Raw genomic sequence first — 18,467 nt, forward strand, 5'->3', positions numbered from 1 at the left:
ACTAACGAAACACGCTTGGCTGCAACCATAATACGATTTTGTTACTACAGCCTTCGAAATTTACAGACCTTGGGGAGACGGAACTAAAAAGCTAGTGGAGAAGGTTGGAAACGGTATAGTGACTTGCACTGGCCAGAAGCGGGCGAAAGAGTTTTTTTAAGCTACAAGTATCTATGCAAATGCAACGGGGAAGCGCGATTTGTATAATGGGTACGCTCCCCTATTAGGATAGCATAGAGGAAGTTTTTCTGTTATAAAATTAATGACGTTTTGTTTAGTACTAATTTTGTACTTGTACTGCGATACTTATTAAAGGGCTAATGTCTATACTGACTTTGTGTTGCCTGTTTGTGCGTGCGGTGCTGCAGAAGCCGCTTACAATCTGTATGACTATTCTTTTACATCATGGATGATCCAAGATGCCGGGTAGGAAACACTGCTGCCAGAAGTTACCTTTGCTTGCAGTGACCCGTTTGTATTTTTAGGCCACGTTTCTACAAGCCGCAATTACACAAGATTGTTGGCGTTTGGTTCATGAATATTTCTCTGTAGTTACTATAAAATAAAGTTCTTATGATGTGGAATTCAGCCATGGAATTTCTCATACTTTGATATCTTCGCTAGGAAATGCTTTTGCATTTTTTGGCGTTTCTTATGCACACAAATTCAGATGGAAAAAGCTTTTGTAGTGTCGAAAATATCGAAGTATGTGTTCATTATGCATCATTCCGAAGAAAAGAATTAGATCTCCGAATATCTGTAATTTTCAAATTATTTTGCCGGTGTTGAATTTCACATTTATCGTGACCCTCAACCGCATTGTTGCTGTCTGCTTGTGTCATTAGCGGAAGTTCCGCGCCCTGTGCGTACAAAACAGCTCCACTAACGCGGATGTGCTTGCCGGTAAAGACTGCTCGACCAGCCAGATGCTGTTGGCCGCGGCGTCGCTCATGATCGTCCTCAACGTGTGGACATATCCGCTCTGCTATGTAAACTCCGCTCACGGAAAACCAGTACGCCATCATGATACGCCTCAGTGACATAGCTTTTATTGCCTATTATGCCCTTTTTTTCCCGCTGTATTATGGCAACAGTACTAAGTAGTGCCTTCCGTAAGGGATGCCGGCAACTGTGGCAATCGCAAACGTTTCGGTGTCTGGACGGCGGAGCGGCGCGCCCACGCCCACCGCACTTCCGGGTGCATTTGATACGCAGCGGGGCGTTATGAGCGGATTGGAAGGCAAATAACCGGTGCAGAAACGATCACTGGTGTCGTTCAGTTCCAGTACGGTGATGTTGCTCCGTAAAAAATCCTCCAGGGGAAGTATTAACAGCAGCGACAAGTGTTGCTGCAGTGAACACAACGGCCGACTTGCAAAAAATAACTGAAAAATTTATGTGGTGCTTTTAAATCAAAGCGGATGAGGGGGAAAAAGTGATCGTACTTTTCTACGGTATTGGTTGTGTGACGCACATGCGGCTGGCTTTTTCTGTTGTAAATAACGTCTGAAAGGAAATAAAAAGAGCGAATAGTAGCATCGGCTATTTAAATACCTTTTGGCATCTTAAAATTTAATGACTTCGGCCACATGCGCTCATTTCCATATACGGTAACACAGTTTATGTGCCTGTCAGAGGCGTACGACTGCGCCTGGTGCGTACGGTCCACATAAGACGTACTTGCACCCATTGCATGCCGTTATCGCCTCTCTCGCTGTACGTACGTGTGCAGCTGCACTGCACTTATCCGCTGAAGCGGATATACGCAGCGCATACACTGAGCCACACTTGCTCTCTCGTTCCTCTCTCGCAGTATGACTCAGCGTTCATACGCTCGCGTTGGATAGAGTCCAGTCTGCGCATCATCACACAGCTGATGGCACACAGCACGTGGTTGCCGCCAGCACTTCTTTCACGCCATCAGACGCTCAAGAACCTTGTTAGCATCTGTGGTAGCTACGCTACACACAATGATATGCAGTGTGTGCCGCGAGGCATGTTACGAGATCAGTGCTCGTATGTTCTAGATGTTTCTGGTAGCGAGTTATGTGACCAGTGAGCAAGCGTTATGCAAGCAGTGAGCTTGCAGGTTTTGTGCCAGCTATGAGTTTCTCGCGCGCATATAAAAAGCGCGCTCGATGTGTTTAGAGCGGCTGGCTGTGAAGCGGTGTTGAGCCAGTTGTGAATAAATGTAGCGAGCGCCTTGTTGCCGGTATGTATAGCATAGGTGTATAGGCGAGTCGCCCACATATTGGTAGCAGATCGCGTTCGAATCACGGACAATTTTTTTATCCTCTGAGTCAATGAAGTCATCTTTTGACCTTTTACCTGTATCATCTTAATGTGGAGACTCGTCTTACGCCCGTGACCTTTGAGCTCAGGTCAACATTTATCCCGGAATTCTTCAACTGCTCGCATCGTATCCAGCCCCGATCAACGTCTCAAAGTCAGAGAGCGTGATCGTATTCAACAATCGACGTTAAATAATCATTTATAAAAATGGAATCTTCACCAGCAATACTTTTCATGGAGCACGTTTTACAAGATCTGGAAACTGTTTATCCAACACCATCGGTACCGGAACAACTGCATACACTATTTTGCCATTTACCAGAAGAATTACAACAACAATTTATGCTGAACATGCCGTGTGACCTTTACAACTTTCGCGTACAATTGGATTTTCTACTACATTTCCTCCCACGTCAACTAAGAACAAGATTGTCCACTACAACTACAGTAAAGTCAACAAACAATCAAAAGACTAAAGGTATGACTCGTCCACGAGCGCCTAGATTATGTTACCAGTGTTGCAAACCTGGACACAACGCGTCTGCATGTTGGGAGAATCAGGAATTGCCAGTACATGGACATGGACAAAACTATTGGGGGCATTAGCGTCGTATGCTGTGTGAAACGCGACAAGGCAGCATGCTGTGTGATACGTTGCCGGATTCAGTAATTTCCTGTTGTGATGAAAATGAAAATGGACTTGGATTTCCGATCTCTCCAATAAGTGCAGCCGATTTTTGTTCAACGTTCGCGCACCCGGACGCATCGCCTTTAGAAGTATTATTTGCTGTTAACAAATTCTTCCATCAACTTCCTGACTTGTGTTTGTACTGAAGTATCTGTGCATCTTTTTTCACCGTAAAAGGGGGAAGTGTGGTAGCTACGCTACACACAATGATATGCAGTGTGTGCCGCGAGGCATGTTACGAGATCAGTGCTCGTATGTTCTAGATGTTTCTGGTAGCGAGTTATGTGACCAGTGAGCAAGCGTTATGCAAGCAGTGAGCTTGCAGGTTTTGTGCCAGCTATGAGTTTCTCGCGCGCATATAAAAAGCACGCTCGATGTGTTTAGAGCGGCTGGCTGTGAAGCGGTGTTGAGCCAGTTGTGAATAAATGTAGCGAGCGCTTTGTTGCCGGTATGTATAGCATAGGTGTATAGGCGAGTCGCCCACACATCCACTTGCTAGATTTAGCCATCAGTGCTTTGTTCTTGCTTTCCTGCTATTACGCAGCATTGTTCCCCCTTTATTTGTACAATAAAGCTCACTCGTGATCTCCTCGTGCTTGTCTGTTACATGGTAAGCAGAATCATTTGGTTTTCTTTCGACGGAACCTTTGAGGAGACTTCACCGTCTCAGCTTGAATCGGCTTCACCGGCTTGAATCACGGAGAACTTGTGAGGAACCTGAAAGTCACTGCCAGATAGATTGCTGAAGCAATCTCTGCCCTGACTTTGATCGGACTGATCGCATCGTCTTACAGCTGCGGAAAAACGAGAATCACTGAAGTGATTCTCCCCACAGCTGGTGAGCACAGTTTTTGCCTCTTCCACACTGAAGAGCACATTCCCAAACGCACGGACTTTCTTCTCCCAACTGACGGATCAGACTCGAACGAGAGTCTGCAGCGCGATAGGATTACTCCTTAATACGGGGACCATCGGTTTGAACACCGACCCGCAACTTTAACGGCGGATTTCAGCTCGGAAACGACGGATTTCCGACCTCGGACGGAGGAAATCGGGCGGAACCGACACCGACACCGACACTGGTAAAGTAACGGTTCTAGGTCGATTTTAGCCGAAACTAGGTCGGCTTTTCACTTTCTAGCGGTAGAAAACTAATTCTATCCGTAAATTTCAACTTTTTAACGGATAAAAAGGAATTTCTGACGGAGAAACCGACTCGGAATTTTGCTTTTGGTCGAGAACCGACCTGCTAGGTCAACGAACCTGTCTATACAGTTAGACAAAGGCTAACCGGCAACAGGTCGGAAACTCTCTTTTTTCTGATTTCTAACGGTGTTCCGACCACCAGAAAATTTTCTTAATTAATAAAATTAATTGCTAACGGTTAAAAAACTTAAAAATCCGACTAGATAAACTTTCTAGCCGACTAAAAATAAATTGTTTTTCTCGCGGAAAATAGCGCGAAAATTCTCGAGCTTCCTTGTCACGTCATAACGACCGCTTATCAGTACTTAAGAAGCAGCCAGTCAGCGTGCAGGGGAAAGTTCCCACTGCCTAACATAGGGTGAATCATCATTTTTTTTAAACTTTTGCACGCGGCTCGCATTCTGTGACGTAGGCAGAAGTGCAAGACCACTTAACCTGTTACGTCATACTGGTCAGCACAGTAGTATTGGACGTACTACACCGTACTACTATTACGTACTGTACCGTACCATTGTACTGTATATTAATACCCTGTGTACTGAGTCACCAATAGGCACAACAACAACAACAACAACATCTCACCGGACGGTCCTGACACTCGGAAGCTCCTGAACCAAAAGACGTTCCCGACTTTAACGAACATCTTCACAGAAGATTGTTCGACTTTCTCTTTCTAACTGCTAAAAACCTTTAAGGCTCCACCAGAGTCGACCGGATTCGACAACAATGTCGAATCCCCGAGAGAACGAATAAGCGAGGAAGTTCAACACGGACTATTCTCGGCGTGCGAACATGACCGGAAAGTACTCACTCCGGTACGCCGGTCAGGATAAAAGTCAGCCGTCCACAACCGACTCGACTACAGAGGGTGATTTCGCAATATGCTTCCACTTTATTCATAAATTTATTATAATCTCCGCCGCATTTAACTTTATTCTAATATTTGCTTTATCTGAAAGCCCTTCTACTCTGCCATCAACTCCACACAATAACTCCAGGAAAGAAGTATTTGACGTATCAGAATAATTTAAATACTAGAGAAGGATCGGAGCGCGACTGTTAACAAACCGCGAATCGACGCTGCATACTTGTGATACAAAATTCTTTTAAAAATCCCGTTCATTCCAAAATCCATGAATGTTAAGTCCGGTAAGTTGCTCGGCCACATGCCCTTCGGAAAGTTTCGGATGCCACGAGAAGCTAGCCGCTAGCAGATTTTTTTGGAAGTATATGCGGGAGCGGAGTCCTGATGAAGTGCCACCTTCCTTTCTTCGCCTGGATAGACACGGGGAAGTCTTTTTGCACCAATGGCTCCAACACGTTTTGAATGCAGAGATCGGCGGTTATTTTAGGAGTGAGAGGAATGAACCGGATCGCTGTTCGGCCACGATAAGAAATTCCGGCGATAAACATAACACCTAGTGGTTTTTTTAAATTTGCAAAATTTTATCCAGTTTTCGGGATTTTTGGATCCTTTAAACTCGTAGCAGATCTTTCTTCGCTTGCCCGTATAATCAAGATAGACTCATGCTTCGTCGATTAAAATGATGTGGAGTAAATTTCGCTGGTTCAGAAATTTGGCAAATCGGGAACCACGAGAAGCACGCTGTTTTGCCTGCTTATTTGATAGGGCCTGTACTTTGACATTTTTACGTACTTTCGCTTCAAGATCCTGAAGAATAATCTTCGATATCGTGTACTGGGATGTCCTAAATTTCCTTGCCAACTGTCTCTGAGACGGTGGATTCGGTGTTTAGATAACCCTCTTGACTTCGGCGATGAGAGACTTTGTGGGAACTTTGGGTAGGCACTGATTTTCTAGGCGTTTTGCAGGCGATCCATTTCCTTCACTCTCGGGCCCATAAAGTTTCAAGATCTTATTTACCGTAGTATGAGAAATAGCGATCCGTTTGCTCATCAGACACTCGGCGATTTTTCTGGGGCTTTTACAAATTGTTGATAGAGCCGGCACTCGGCACCTTGTTTTTAAATCGGTTTTTCGTGCCATGTTTATCGCTCGAACTAAGCAAATCATTTTGAACAATCAGGCACACTTTATCCCACAAGACTGGTTAGCAAACAGATTAAAAGAATAGAAAGGGAAATTTTCGGGAATTTTTTCCCGTGCTGGAAGCATATTGCGAAATCACCCTCTGTAAGTCGGCTGAGGCAAGGGAGAAGCGTAACGAACGGATTTTCCTTGCCGACTCGAATCCGACCTCGGATGACAGTTTTGAGGACGCCCGGGATAAAACATCCCTGGAAGCCCCAGCTGACGTAGCAGCCCCGTCCCACCCGACCGGGGGGGATGTGGAACAGCTGCAGGCAGGGACCACATCGTCTCATGCTAACCAACAGTCGAGCTCACACAGAGCTCAAGACTCGGTAACGGTCACAAAGGCCACCGAGCTCATACGGCAATCACCCAGCAGGACGGAAGAATTACCGAAGCCGACTTCGCCCAATATGGACATACCGACTAACCAAGTCGGACGGAAATCGCCGACCACACAGGTCAAGCGAAAATTGCCGACTAAAGAAGTCGGTGAACAGCAACCGACTGGGAAAGTCGACCAACAAACGGTCGACCGACCTTCGGCAAAGGGAGTCGCCCAACGGAAGGTCGACTTACCACAAACCCAGGAGGTCGAACAACCGACCTCGACCGGAACGGAAAAGATGACAACAAAAGTCGGCAAAGTCCAACCGACCACACAGGTCGGAAGGATCTCGCCAACCCCGAAGGTCGGTCAATAGAAGCCGACCACGGAGGAAGCCCAAAAGGAAGTCGGCAACCAGCAACCGACTAGCCTGGAACGGCAACCAACCGACACAAAGTCGGATGCGGCCGTCCAGCCGACCAAACTACCAATGGGAACGGAAGATTCCGAGGTACCGCCACGAAGCGGCCCTCACCCAGCCGGATCGCCGACTAATATACCGGCACCCAACGAACGGGCTATTTCACCGTTGAGCCGACCTTCGCCAACTGGATGCGAGTCGACCCGAGCAACGGAAGCTCAACAAACGGTGAAGTCCGCTAAGGCGACACAAAGTCGACCTGTCGACCTGACAATTAGATCGTCACCACTGATGTTCGAAACTGGCGAACTCGGCAGTACCCCGTCACCGACAAACGAAGTCTTCGACGCAACAAACGCGTCAAGTCCGAGCAGTGCGGACGGATTCTTTACGATACCACCTAAGTCCGATAAGGACAGCCTTGGCTACCAAGCCAGCACACTTGAATACACGCCAACAGGTGGATCGCGGCAACACCGCCCGAAAAGATCGATGATCTCGACCTACTCCGAACGAGATGCCACAAACTAATCATATAGATCGTTTTGGCCGACAAAATTGTCGACTCGGCAGAAGGATCGCTCCGAAACGCGAAGGATACCCCTAAACTCGAACGGAGGAAATGGGAACGAGACATGGCCGACGCCAACAAAGGCATCGCCACCCAACAACGGGAAATCGACCGGCTCAACGCCATATTGAAACGAGCCGACCTGCCGTGTCGATACGAAGTCGACCAAGTCGCCATACTTACTGGTAAACTGGAACGGTCAACAGCGGCCGTCTTCGACATTAAAAGCGAGCTCGACGAGGCGCACAAAGCACTCGAAGAGGCAAAGAAGGAACTGGCTGACGTACAAACGGCGTTGGTCGAGTCGGAAATGGCAGCAGGAGGGTTCCACCAGCAACTTAACCAGGCCAACGAAGAAGCCGAGGTCTATCGAAACGAAGTTGATAGGTATGTGGTGGAACTCAAGAAGGCCGATAACGAGATCCACCGGCTAACGCAACGAACCGACGAACTTGAGTCGGAAATGGAGCTCCTCCTCACCAGAATGGGACGTCAATTTATCGACGCACACACTCGGCAAACAGGCCTTCCCAACCAAAGGACAGCCGATGCCGACTTGGTAGAGGCAAACGCTCAACTAGCCGACCAAGTTCATGGACTGAACAAAGTCCTTAAGGAGGAACAGAAACTCCGCGCTCAGCTGTAATACAGCTTTACCGAGGCCCAAAAGGTGAACGAGGCGCAACACAGTCGCATCGTTTACCTGGAGGCTCGCGGAGTCGAGCTGTATGAATTCGGCGAACAGGCAGCCCGCAATCTCACGGAGATGATGCGGCAAATGGACGAAATGGACACTGAAACACGGTGTCTGAGGGAGGAGAAAAACCACCTGGAACGAAGCCGGGTCGAACCCCCCTCAAACCTGGAACAAAGCCGGCCTCCCTCATACCGAACGTCCATGACACAGGATCAACAGCCGTAACGAACAATCAGTGACATCCTGTGGGGAATCAATCCGACCCAGGAAATGCCGAAGAAGGAGAACAACACCTCCTACTTCGTCGGAGTCGTAACAACCGACCCGAGTGTGGGAACAATCCCACAACCACCAACTGTACCGAGCCCTCCGGAACCGGAACATAATACGTCGATCGCGGCACCACGAGTACCAACGTCGAACGTGGCGACAACGACGTCTGCCGGTGCATACACCAGCACCTCGTACGCGACGCGGAAAACAACGCACGCGCCGATACCTAACGCGAGAGGAGACCGGACAACAGATTCCTCACGTCTCCCAGTCCCGCTACCGAGACCCGGAGCGGAAGCATATCGCCCACCAAGGACGAATTCCGACCCGAACATACTCCGCCAGAACCCGCAGTTAGACTTCGAACGCGGGCGGGCTCGGTCATTTAACATGGCTGACCACCAGCAGGACGGACGAAATGAAGAGGACAGCCCCGACCAACAAGGCCGGAGGCCTCCAAACCGACCTACACAAGGTCGGATGCCGGCTCAGGGAACACAGCCCAACCGGTACGGGAGAGTCTACGACCAACCGAGTGGATTCTATCCGCAGGCGCCGAGACAAAATCGAGCGCCCCCTCCACAACAGCAGGGAGGACAACCACAACAGCCTCGTCACGCAGACCAGGCTAGGTATCCGCAACAGGACGGATACGATGGTCATGATGACGAAGCTTATCAACAGGAGGCAAACGAAGACCAACAAGGTCACATGCCATATGCCAACCCGCCACCCGCCCCGGCTGCACAACAAGCTGCGCCGGCGGCACACCTGATCCTTTCGGACAGGATCTAACACACGTCGCTTTAGTGCGCGCAATGGCCCACGGACGTCGGCAACCCTTACCGCCGTTCGACGGTGACCACACTAAGCTTCATGGGTGGCTCAAACAAATTCGAAGCCTGTATCGTCAAGCCCAACAATGGTACGAGGACGATCAGACCTTCATGTCCGACTTGGTGGCCCGACTAGATGGCCAAGCGGAGGAGTGGCATACTCTCGAAGCCGCCGGAGAACCACTCGGTGGATGGCCAGTCAACCTATGGCTGACCAAATTCGAACAGCGATTTGCGGACAAAAACAGGAAAGTCAATATGATATCGCGGATCAACAAACGTATATTCCGCTTCGGTGAAGAAACGCCAGAACAATACTACGACGCTATGATGTTCATGAAATCCCAAGTCCGCACGATCACCGATCAGATAATCTTGTACCATCTCAAGGAGAATATCCATGAGCCCAAACTACGGGAGGCCCTAGAAATCAGGATGCCGGCAACGCCGATCGAGTTCCGTGACTACTTGCGGGACTTCGTCAACGGCAAAAAAATGTACGAGGTGCGAAAACCACGGGATGGCGATTACATCCGAGTTCGGGCAGCAACACCTGCACCTGTCCCAACTCCACCTCCGGCGATACCGCAACAGACCGGATATCAGCCGCATATGATGCCGGGATACCAAACTCCGACGGCACAGTACGAACAACTGAGTCCGGCGCCGACGCCACCGGTGCAACAAGCACCAGTCCAGCAACAGACTTGGGCGGGCGCGGCGGCAGCGAACTTGAATCCCCCGGCACCTGGAATCGGAACCCCCGTTAACAACTACGGAGGCCCAGGTTACAGCTCGGGCGGCAGCGAAAGCAACACAGGTTTTGGCTACGGGCAGAACTCCAACCAGGGATACTCCGCATACGGCCAGTATCCTACACAAGGATATGGCGGCGGAGGTTGTGGTCGCGGAAGAGGACGCGGCGGCGGGAATCGAGGCCGTGGAAACTTTCCTAACCGCGGCGGAGGCGGCAACCAACAAGGGAACCGACCTCCCCAAGCACAACAGAGTGCTCGGCAAGCGACAACATACGTCGACAAGATGGAGGCAGCCTTCTTCCAGTGGACGAAGGACAAGACCTTTAGGTGCAGACACTGCATGTTCAACAATCACGACGAGTCGCGCTGCATATACGGATCGGATAACAACCCGAACCTACGGTGGTACGACGATTGGTACCGCCGATACTCGACTCAAGGCCCGGTTGGCTCGGCTAATCCATTCTGGAGAGACGTCGTGCCACCACCACGCCTTCGCCAGCAACAGGCTGGTGGCTCGGGTAGCCCCGGCAACGGAAACCGGTCGCCCGGCCACGGGAACGGAACCGCAGGAATAGCGGTGGGAACCAACAAGGTTCCCCGGCATACAGAGAACCGTTGCCGCCCCGCCAGTCGCTGAACTCGACGCCACCCAACAATGGGTCGGCCCGGAGTAACTCCCCGGGAAACACCCAAGGTCGATGAGCTCCGGTGACTCATTCGACCTCCAACATCCGACCGAACCACCGGACAAGGATAACCCGACTAACCAGCCGCTTACTTCCCGGAACGAACCGAACTTCAATCCGTTACAAAAACGGATAGCAACAGTCCTAAACACATTAGGACTGGACTGAATCAGTTGCACGGAGGAAGAATTCCTCACGGCACTGTCCGCCCCCACAAAGGAGGCGGCGGCCGCCCGAACTATGGCAGCCGAACTCGGAATTTTCATCAACAACGGTGAAATCGAGATCCGGACCGGAACGCAAGAAATACCCGGCCAAATCGACCCAGCGCACCGACACGACGTTGGAACGCCGAAAGTCTGGAACGAATCGAATTTCCCCACGAGGATCGAGGAAGGCCATCAACAGATAGGCACCATCCTCCAGCTACTTGGACTGAACGAAAACAGTTCCGAGGAGGACTTCGCAAAAGCGATGTCGACCTCCACAAAGGAGGCGGAAACGGCTCGGAAGTTAGCCGCCCAGCTCGGCGTGTACGCCAACAATGGCACCGTCGAAGCTTGGCCCGGGATGCAACAAGCACTCGAGGCAACCGACCCAGCACCTCGATTTGGCGCTGGAACGTCGGAGGTCAGAACGCGAGAAACGCCCGGCCTAAGGAGCGCAAACAATGCGACTGCGCCGTCCGTCACACAAAGTGACGCAGCACGGCCCGGCCACGGAAGTTGGACCGGATTGCCGGTGAGGATAAACTCAACCGAGCAGCCCAGACGAGGCCCAAGACGTGGAGGACCGGAACGCAGATCCACGCATCGGGCAACAGAAACTTCCCCAACGTATCATCCGGACGCGCAACGGATAGATACGCTGCAACAATGGCAGCCATCGACTCCACCGAAGAACCGGAAGAAGTCGAAATATGGGACACATTCCCACTGGAAGCACAGGCACCCGCCTACTGGCTGCAGCAGGAAGCGGACCTCTCCCAGAAGAACGAGCCGCAGCCGGTAGTACGAACAGTACGTGGCTCTCGGACATTCCTCAACCTCGACTATAAGTGGTCGAAACTGAGGCCAACAGACGTCTCAATGGAAGAACGGATACTGGCTCAGGCACAACGGTTCGGAACCGCCGAAATACCGGAGGACGGAGTAGCTAACCGACCTCAGGTACAGGAAGTGGTTGAAGTCGGAGTCGAACCTACACAAGGTTCAACTCAACAACAAACCGACCACGGACCGGTGTCATTAATCCCCATCAGGCCAACGGTGCGGGAAGTAACCTTCGAGAAAGGAACACACAAGAAACCGAAGACGGTTCGAGCTTGGACACACGAAATCCAAGTCGGATCCACGCCCACATTGGCGATTTTAGATACCGGAGCGGAGACTTCGCTCATCGAACAACGGTTTTGCGAGAGGAACGGTTTAACGATGCAACCCCTCGGATATTGCACCAAAATACTTGGTGTAGGCGGACAAGTCGCCTTCATGGTGTCTCACTGTTGTACTGCACCTGTAACAATGCAGGGCTTTACAAGCCACCATACATTCCACGTCCAGCCGACCGAAGCGGACATTCCAGTGCTACTCGGATGCGACTACCTGCATTCGAAGTTCACCTTCGTCTTAACACCGATTCCTAAGCCTGAACAACCAGGAGGAACGACGGTAGTGCAGTCTATCCCGATACCAGAGACATCGGGCATGTTACCAAATGAAGCGAGGATAAGTCGGATTGATCACCCTTCGGATCCTACGCGTAACATTTGCCGTGACTTCCGGGACAACAACCGGACTCTGCTCGAGGAACTCAAGCTGCACAACGCCATCGAAGCGTACGAAGAACGGAAAAACACCGGAACATTACGATCGGCGAAGACCGTACTGAAGTCTATCCCGATACCAGAGGTATCCGCTGACGCGGATGCCCAGAACCTAGAACAAGTACGACAAAAGTACCGAAATTGGTTCTCGGGAGTTCGGCATTTTCTCGACCAACGGACGTCGGAAATGGTGACCACTCTGCAACAGAACGGAGCGGTAACTCCCGACCAGATACTGGAAGCACAACAAAGGTGCGAGCCGGTAATCGCCCTCGCGAACGACATAGAGGACGAAGTATGGGAATGGGAAGATGAACGTATCCCTATCCACCGACAGTACGTGGAATATGGACTTCCCATACCACCCCCGCTGGAAATGCCTTGCCAGAAATTGGGCTCCCAACTCTTTGCCTACCTGCAGCGAGTTCAGTTGCACGGAGAATCGTCAACGACTGCATTCTGGCAACGATACGGCGAGGATACCACCATAAAGCGGCACATACCCGATCCGTTACCACCACTTATGGAGCATACTCCAACCGACGTGAAGTTTGTGAGTAGCCCAGCGAAGCCCCAAGAAAACATAGTCCTGGAGGAAACCGATAAACCTTATCGGTGTGCTATCTGCCAAGACAATATTGACGAGGTAGTACGAGCAATAAAGGCTCATCACGACCTAACTTGGTCGGACGACAGACCGTCGTCACCGTCACCTCCGCAACAGGAACGGAAGGTAGACCGCTTCCGGAAACCCCAACCGACGAGCATCCGATGGTTGAGCACCATAAGCTCCCAGCCAACCGACCTCGAGAATCAGGACGGAGCGAGTCGACCAACCCAACTGACGGATCAAGTCGACCAACCCGAAACGACCACAAAGGTCGGATTCGAAAACATGTCAGAAGTCGACCTCGAAAACGGATCGGAAATCGAATTCGAGGACTACAGGTCGGACGACTCGGACATACAAAGTACGAGTGACTCGGCGGACACGGACTCCGATAACCGACCTTCGGAAGAATCCGAAGAAGACGACGACGAAGAATTCGACCCGTCAGTCCGACACTGTAAGACGGATAAACCGAGCATAAACGACTTGGATGATTCGTCATCGGAGGACGAAGAACCGACCCACGATGTCCGGCTAACTACAGCATTGCGGTCTATAGTTCACACAGAATTTATAGACGAACAACCGGAACAAACCGAACAATAAAAATCGGTCGACTCCGAGCAACAAGAGGAACTCGACCAACTCAAGGCTTTGTGGGAATTTGGAGGAGGTAAACCGGCAGAGGACGATCTCCGACCTCCAACTATCGTCGTCCAGCAGTTGTCAACAGAACAACCAACCTTGGCTAACTTAACCGACCAACAGAAGTCGGTAGGAACACGCTTCTGCATCAACTATATAAAGTTGAATGCCGTCACAAAGAAGAAAATTTATCCGCTACCGAACCCGGACGAGCTACTGGACCGATGCGCCGGAATGGAGTATTACGGCAAGGTAGACTGTCAGTCCGGCTTTTGGCAAATTCCAATGGATGAACAATCCAAAGACTACACGACCTTCGTAACACCCGAAGGCATGTGGCGATTTAACCGTATGCCGTTTGGAGTCTGCAACGGACCAGCAACTTTCCAAATGCACATGGATAAGATAACAGCATCAGCTCGGAAGAAGGGTGTGTTCGCCTACATCGACGACATCATCTTCTTCGGCAAAACGTTTGAAGACTTCCTTGAGGCTTTCCGAGCGACTCTCGAATGCCTCCGCGATGCTGGATTTACGGTCAAACCCTCCAAATGTGAGATTGGAACGGACAGACTGCTGTTCCTTGGACACGTGCTCAGTAAGGACGGAGTCCAGACCGATGACGAGAAAGTGGCCTGTATTGCAGAACAAAGCTGCCCGAGAACTGAACGGCAACTCAGGTCGTTCCTCGGACTGGCCAACTACTATCGTAAGTTTATCCGAGGATACGCTCAGAAGACGTCAAAAATGTACGAGCTCCTCCGGAAGGATAAGAATATCAAGCTTGATTGGACGGAAGCCCACACGGCTGAGTTCAACGACATTAAGAAGGCGCTAACAGAAGCACCTGTACTGGCGAAGTTCGACCCGACAAAGAAGACCGTCACAAAATGTGACGCAAGCGGAGCCGGACTTGGCGCGGTGATCTCACAAGACGATCATCCAATCGCCTACGCCAGCAGAGTCCTTCGTGGACCGGAACTCAACTATGGAGTTACCGAATGGGAATGCTTGGCCGTGGTATGGGCCGTGCAGAAATTCAAGCACTTCATCGACCACGGACCATTCACCGTAAGGACGGATCACCGAGCACTGCAGAATCTGCTCCGATGCGAGTCGAACCGACCTGGCATCAACCCTCGACTAACGAGATGGGCACTGGCTTTACAAGGACGGGACATAACCATCGAGTATAAGCCAGGAGTTTTCTGCGACAATGCAGACGCCCTATCGAGATGGCCACTCGAACGTAGTGAAGACAAAGATCCACACGAAGAGTTGGACCAAGTCCCCAACTTCGAGGACTTCAAGGACGAAATTACTGTCTGCACAATAAGGACTCTTAAACGTCTAAAGGCGAACGCCTCGAAGAAAAAGAAGAAGGATGAGGAAAACCCACCGAAAGCCCCCCTTCCACCGGTTCTCCCCGGATGTAGCGTGATATCCGACTGGGATGACTTGAGTACCACAGAGGTCCGAGTCATTAACATACCAGCACCGGAGACACCGGAACCGACCATTCGGACCATCAACACGGCGGAAGATGACGAGTTGGAAGTCGAAGAGATACTCCCACCTCCACCGGAACCGAACTCGGAACTTCGGAAAGCGCAGTTGCGAGACCCGCAGCTACGCAAAATCATTGACGAACTGGAGAATCCAGAAAAACCCGACCACAAGTCGAAGCATCTGGAACACTACGAGATGGCGCAAGGAGTACTGTACAGACTGAAAACGATCAACACAAAGTTGGAACGTTGCTTCGACACTGGCTCGTGCTCACATAGACACGATTAGCCAAGCGCTGACACAGACTTCACAAATGGACCCGAACCATACTCAGTACAGAATGAAGTTGCTGAGCGAATTGGCGTACTACGAGAACCGTCTGAATGACGTCAACAACAAGCTCTATGCCGAGGAACAGGAAACCCTCCGGATCTGCCAACAAGCAGTAGCCCGACACGTAGCTCAGAGACTGGGAGACCCCGACCTCGGCCCTCCGGCGATAACCACACAGGTTGCCACGCCGACGTCCCAGCCAACCTCGTCGACTTCGGGAGGTCAACAAGTGCCTGGCCCAACACCGTCATTGGAGATCGGAAAACTACGCGTTCGTAAGGAGGAGGCTATGAAGGAGGCAGTGAGGCTTAGAGTGTCATGGACACGACTACCCCACGACACGGAAACTTATACGACAGAATTCGGTAGAATACACCGACAAGAAGACATACAAGTCGACGCTGCAGCCGAGCTGGAGAAAAAGATACGAGCACAAGAACAAAGCTTGCGCTCGTCCGGGATGTTAGCACCGACCACACAGGCGGTGATTGACGAAGAAATCCGATTAGCCCGACTGGACGCCTTGGCGCAGAAACGTAACGAATACCTTCATGAGATAAACGAAGTAAAGAAGCGCCTGGCCACACTCGATCCGACCAAGGAATACTACGCCTCTGCCGTCCTGTGCAATACCGAACAAATAGGGCATTGGACTAAGAAGCTGACGGAGAAGGAGAACGAAATCTGAGCTCTACAACCGACGACGACTCAACCAGTAGTCGTCCCGACCGGATCCCAACCTTCCCCGCTAATGACGCTCAGCTCGAACCCGCTGATCCAAGTTCCGACCTTCCAGCCGAACCCGATACAGCAAGTCCCACAAGGACCACCAGTACTACCGCTCCCAACACTGCAGGAGGTACGGGCACTTCTACGAATGACCGGAATAGTCGTAGAACAAGTCGGAACCCCCGAGTGGTTAGCCCTCGAAAGCGACGGAAAAACTATCCGCGACTTCATGGCAGGACTCCAGCCGTACTTGCTTACCGGGATGCCAACAACTCCGGAACTGTTGACCGCCATCCGAACAAGGATGCAGAATGCGCAAAACCGAGCCGACCGGCATCATCACCTCACCCAGAACCTGGACGCAGCCGAACGCCGGTCATCAGCCGTACCAACGCCCACACTGGCAGACGTACGGTCCGCCATCCAGACCGGAGACAGAATCCTCGATGGATTAAGGATGACGCAGGGCGGAGACCCAGTAGCTATCACCAACAGAGCCGGGATAGTGACCGACCTGCACCGGAGCCTACGGATTGCCCGCCAATTAGCTAAACAACGTGGCGGTATAACCACGGACGATCAGGCCATCCGAGTAGACATGCATTACCGGAGGATTCAACAGATGATCCAGAGCCAGACAGGCGGAGCCGAACAACAGGTTCCCCAGCTCAGGTATCACGCGATGGCACTTCAGATCGGGCAGGATGACCAGACGACAGAAGTCTGGAAAACCATCCTCGACGGCAAACAAGCCCTTCAAGGAATCTACGGACGCATTGCCGACGGAATCCGAGATCCTACCGAATTAGATCCAGTTCGGAAAATTAACGATCTCATAGCTCACATAGGGCTAACGGAAAATCTTACTCGGTACGGCTTGCCCACCACAGAGGTGGACAAGCACCGACTCCGAACAGCAATGGACCATGTGAAGACAGCCATCCTGGCGGAGAAAATTTCGACCTCACAGACGGATAACGCCCAACCGACGACGTTATTACCGGGAGCCGTTGTGACTTCACCAATATCATCGCCTCCGCTACCGATCACACAGGTCGATAGCGGAGCACATCCACCGAACTCCCAGGTGTTCGACCCGGAACGACTCCGAACGCTCGAAACCTTGAAACGGAAGCGGAACGAAGCGATTAATCAGTCCAACACGATCAAGGAACGGATGCAGAACCTCCCGACGAGTGGAGCTAACCATCCCCGCGAGTTCCAAGTCCTGCTGGACCAGTACAAACAGGCGTCCAGTCGCCACATGGAACTCGACAAAGTGATCCAGGTGGAGAAACAGATGAGTCAGTTAACTGCGACACCAAGGTCGCCGAGGACCACGCAGGCCCTAGCGACACCAGCCGTGGACGGCGAGAAAACAATTGCCGACGCAAGAACTGCCCTACAGGAGGCAAAGGAAATTTTGGAAAAGATACGCGAACGCTCGCGACGAGGCTTGGAACGGTTCGCCCTACAGAAGGTGACTTTACAACTCACATAGAGTTAGTCGAAAGTCTGATCCAAAGTGGAACGCCACAGACGCAGGCGCATCAACGGCTAATACAGCCGGGAGTCGAACTACTGGCGAAACTCAATGAAGAACATCGGGGTATCTTGGCCCTGACGCCGACGACAACCACACAGGCCGTAACGTCGACATCATCACCCACCGATAGGGTAATTATTTACGGTAGAAATACCATACAGGAGGCGGAACACCTCTTACGGCGGATACAGCGGCGTGCCAAAAAGGGACTCGAACCGAACGTGCAGAGGATAACTTCCGAGTTCACTACTCACATACAACTTGTGAGGAACCTGATACAAACAGGTGCGGTCGAACCGGGAGCCCACTTCCAACAAATAATGAATGGCATAACTCAGCTGCTGGATTACGGCCGAAGCCAACGCCGACCATCGGACTCCGACACGGAGACTTCGGATGCACTACCGTCGAACTCATCGGCGCCGGAAATGCACTCGGCAATGCGGAAAAGCCGCAGG

The sequence above is a fragment of the Paramacrobiotus metropolitanus genome, unplaced genomic scaffold (assembly GCF_019649055.1).
Source record: "Paramacrobiotus metropolitanus isolate TYO unplaced genomic scaffold, Prichtersi_v1.0 Parri_scaffold0000075, whole genome shotgun sequence".
NCBI classification, from domain to species: Eukaryota; Metazoa; Tardigrada; class Eutardigrada; order Parachela; family Macrobiotidae; genus Paramacrobiotus; species Paramacrobiotus metropolitanus.